Raw genomic sequence first — 4,620 nt, 5'->3', positions numbered from 1 at the left:
ACACACACACACATATATATATATAAGGTTTTAGTTGAGCTACGTATAGATTTTGGATTGATGCAATAGAATATAACATTTCATTATTCAAAATTCAATTCTATAATAAGAAGTAAGAAGTATAATTCATTCAATAGTACAAAACATACAAATGCAATCTTTGCTACTGATGTGTAAAATGAATTCATCATCAGATGACCAATTTTATTTCATCAACACATTCATTAAGCAATCCCAAAGCCTTCCTGGCATTTTGTCACAGCAGATATTCAATGACGACTGTTTGAATATTCATTATCTAGATTGTTTACAGTTTCCTCTGAAAATGAAATGTAATCTTTACTATTAAAATGGGCACTTATTGTGAAGTCGCCTTAAAATGTCAAACAAATGATAGAATCAGCCAGTTGGGTATTCTGCATTTCTGCATTTGATTTTTTTTTTTCATCATTGCTGAGAAACTCTACAGACAACAGTATCAAATGTATTAAACAAATTTAGTGTAAATGAGAAAAAGAAAATATTTACTTTACTAAGAAAAGATGCTATAACAACGATAAAGTTTTGACGTTTTTTTGAACTTCAGCTCTTGCTGTGTTGGTATTTTTGTTGTGATCATCAGAATAAAAACAAAAGTCTTTAATTCTAGTATTTATTGGGCAAATTTTCTTTCTTTCTTTCTTCTTTCTTTATTTCTTTCTTTTTTACTTTATTTCTTCCTTCCTTCCTTCATTCCTTCCTTACCTCTGACCTTCATTCTCTACTGAAATGACTACAAGAAAGTTGTTTGTACTCATTGTGTTCATTAATATGCAAGAAATGCACATTAGGATGCAACACATACTTACTCTGTACTACTCTGCATTGTCTTTAAGACCCTGTGGGTATTAAATACACACAAAGGGAACCCTTTAACATGAGTTCAACACGGTGGGTAAAGATGGTAGAAACATGTTTTTCCTTTAAATCTGACCACAATGTTTTTATCAAGTTGTTTTAATAATCAAACTTAATCTGGAATTGTGTTACCTAAACCTAACCAAAGGTTATGATGCCTAAACTTAGTAAAAATAACGAGGGACTGTAAACAAGAAAGTGAAACCTTATGTGTATATTTTTGTATGCTGCGTGTATGCGTCTTTATGTTAAGCTTAAAAATTCCACCTGCTGTGAACCAGTGATGACCACAATTTGTCCTACAATGGGATTCAGTAACTCACCTCAAGCTGTACATATGAGCAAACTAGTCATCTCCTTCTACTGATGACATTCTATGGAAAATACAAGATGTCAGCTGAATACTGTTGTAAGATAAGATGTTTCTTACTAAAGTCTTCTATGCATGTCATTGATCTCATTAACTTTCACAATCTCTTTTTAGATTGATTTTATAGTGTCTCTGCTCTGAATAGCTCTTCATGCAAAACAGCTACATTAACCTCATGAATTTTCACCCCAAAGCTAATCAGAGTTGTCATTAATGATTTCCACAGATCTCTCCAAAATCCTTGACAGCAAATAGATGAAAAAATTATGAAGAAAAAAAAAAAGAAGTCAGTCTTTGCAAATGGTTATGATGATAAAATAGTGATAAAACTCAAACTCTATGTATGCCCATTTACGCTATGATAAAGCGGTTATGTGAAACATTGCAGTGAAATTACAAAATAGTACAATAAAAGAGGTGCAGTCTTGTTGAAGATTTAAGGCATCATATGTCAAGTCAGCATGCCAAACCAATTTACAATATTGCTATACCTCCATGTCAGTTGAAACTGGCGGCACTACCTGATGCTGCTCTGCATTAGTTTTGGGAATTAAATTTGTCTTTGTCATAAGACTGAATTTAAACATCTATAAAAATGACACACAACCTTATAAAGTCACCAGACTTAGAAACAGTCCATTCAGGTTTTAAAGGGGGAATTAGAGTATCATTTAGCAGAAATTTTAAATAAACTAGTTTCTGCCTTCTTGAAGTATGAACGATTTCTATTCCTTTTTCTATTAATGTTTTACATTCATTGTTTAACATCCTGCTACTAGAATGTGAATTCACAAGCCTTATCCAGTCACAGTCAGACTAATGTGACAATGTGACTTTCCACATTAAGGAAATTAGAGATTCACTTGCATTTCTATTGTGCTCCCCCGGTACATGTCCGTTGGCTAACAGCAATCTTTAAACTGTCATTTGTGATATTCCCTATTAATATTTGATTAACCTCCCAGAACTGTCTGAGGCTATCTGCTACTTGGTGAGCCATCAGCAGATATGCCAGTTTAGCAATAAGCTCAACTTTATCTCAGCACAGTTAATTTGAACTTTTCCTCCAGAATATGTAGCCCTTGATGACATTGCATTGAGGAAAATCCCACCACTGCAGCAAACATAAAACCTAATATTAAATGTGTTAAAAATCATATAGGCATTGTGCAGAAAGTGTGAAATGTGCACATTGAGCAAGTCTTCTAAATGTTAAAATTGACTGACTTTCATCCATGCAAAAATCCCCCAATGGGTAAAAAATTTAGCAGTCCGAGGCAAATAGAGTGGACTTTTTTGACATTGGAATATTTAGATTATCCATTCCAAGAAATTCATGAAATGACCAATAATTTTAGATTATGCAGTTTCCCTCACCTGATATTTGAATAAGCAAAAAACACATTGCACACTATCCCTGCTTGTATTGGTTCTATCTATGTTTGGTTTGATAGCTAATCACCCTATGTTAGGGTTCTGCAGTTATTAACATGGTGTCCTAAAATACTAATATGTTCTTTGAAAACCTGGATTTTCCCACTTGGATAGCAAAAGAATCTGAACTTACTTTTTGCACAATGTGGGACAGAAAGCACACATGATTATAAACAAGAGCATCACTGTCAGGAATATTCCATATTCTGCTGGTTTGTCTTTTGACATTGTATAATGTTGAGTAAATGTATGAAATGTAAAAAAATGTCAGAGTATTTCATACTTGGAGGTCCCATTTTTGGCATTCTATGGAATGCAAGATTTTACACACTGACAGTAACATAACATAGCAACCTACACCTGTAATGTCCCAAGTGCATTTGTTGAAATCAAAACAAATGCTTCATTGATGTGTATATATTGTATTAACTCCTCATTATAAAGAACCAAAGGCTCACTGGCTAACTAATGGCTGTCTGACTGACCGTTCTAACCTTCAAAGTAAATACCAAAGATGTTGAAAATGTCATGAACTTTGAAAGAGTCTGAGGTAAAATAAACCTCTGCCACTCATCAGAAAAATATAAAAGTTCACACTAAATTCCATTACCTAAGAGTCAATTTATTTTCCATTTTATTAAATAAAAAGAAACAATGACCAAAGCACTTTTAAAGCTACTGCTATTGAAAACTATTGAAGTTCTACTGAAACTTGCTTTAGTGTGGAAGAGGATATCTAAAGAATAATGCTGTGAATATGAGGTGTCCTAGAAACCACAGTAAATAAAGGCTGCTACAAAACACAATTGCACATTAAGAGGAAAAATATATGATAACTTTTGAAAATCATTTTCTTGCAGTGATTGAAATTTTCAAGACGTAGCAGATATCTTCCTTGTTTCTTGCCTGGATGCACTTTTTCCAATATGATTTTGGGGAACAGATTTGAAGTATTTATATCGAGACATCTCCTTGTCCCTCTTAATGAGCCAAAGCGATGAAAGATAATGAGGATGTTGCCTTTCTCCAATGGACAATGAGAAGAACAGACTTTCAGATGATTTGAAACTTGGCAGCTAGAAACCCCTCCAGAAGAAATCTCATTAAATACTAAAATGGCATGCAAGCTAACCTCTATCTGCATCAATGCACCTTTTGAATATGTCATTGGTCCCCAGGGTTTTTCCCGGTACTGTCAATGTGCATCTTCAGGTACTTCAAGCTGTTTCTCTAAATTAAAATATGTAAAGAAAAAAAAAGAAAAAGAAGAAGAAGAAGAAAAAAGGAAATGATTTATTTCCACTGCAGATGCATTTGGTGTGTTTTCTGGATATATCAATGTGTCTGCAATTTCCTCATGCTTGATGTAATACAAATGGCAAGCTCTGTGCCATACTAATGAAAAGTGTCCCATTAAAAAAGCCATGCATACTTGGTTAAAACCATCCACAATGTATGTAGACACACACACACCACTAACCCATGTAAAAACCTTTCCCCTCACCTCATTTCCTCTGGTCTGTTGAACATGCCTTACCTTCAGAAAGGTCAAATGCAGAACGGGTCTCCAGGCACACAGCCTGCTAATTAAGCAGTTGTGGTGGAAGATACATACCAGGTTCTGGGATACAGCCAAGGTTGGTTGTTACCCTCTGGGATGACAAATGTATTGTTTTACATGTAAGCAAAGTGCAGATTAGCATTGCATTGTTGTCTTGCAAAACAAACAAAAAAAAAAAAATCTATATTCAGTGTTGGGATGTTTAAAAATCACAATCCAATCAAAAGCTATTTCATAGAATTAATTTAAACATGCATTTTTATACAATGTTTAAAAAAAATTACATATTGCATATGTAGGGAATTTAAAGAATTTAAGCCTTTTCATTTGGATAAAAGACTTATTCACAATTGAAAAA

Source organism: Melanotaenia boesemani, chromosome 2 (genome assembly GCF_017639745.1).
Source record: "Melanotaenia boesemani isolate fMelBoe1 chromosome 2, fMelBoe1.pri, whole genome shotgun sequence".
NCBI classification, from domain to species: Eukaryota; Metazoa; Chordata; class Actinopteri; order Atheriniformes; family Melanotaeniidae; genus Melanotaenia; species Melanotaenia boesemani.
Note: the sequence above shows the minus strand (reverse complement) of the source record.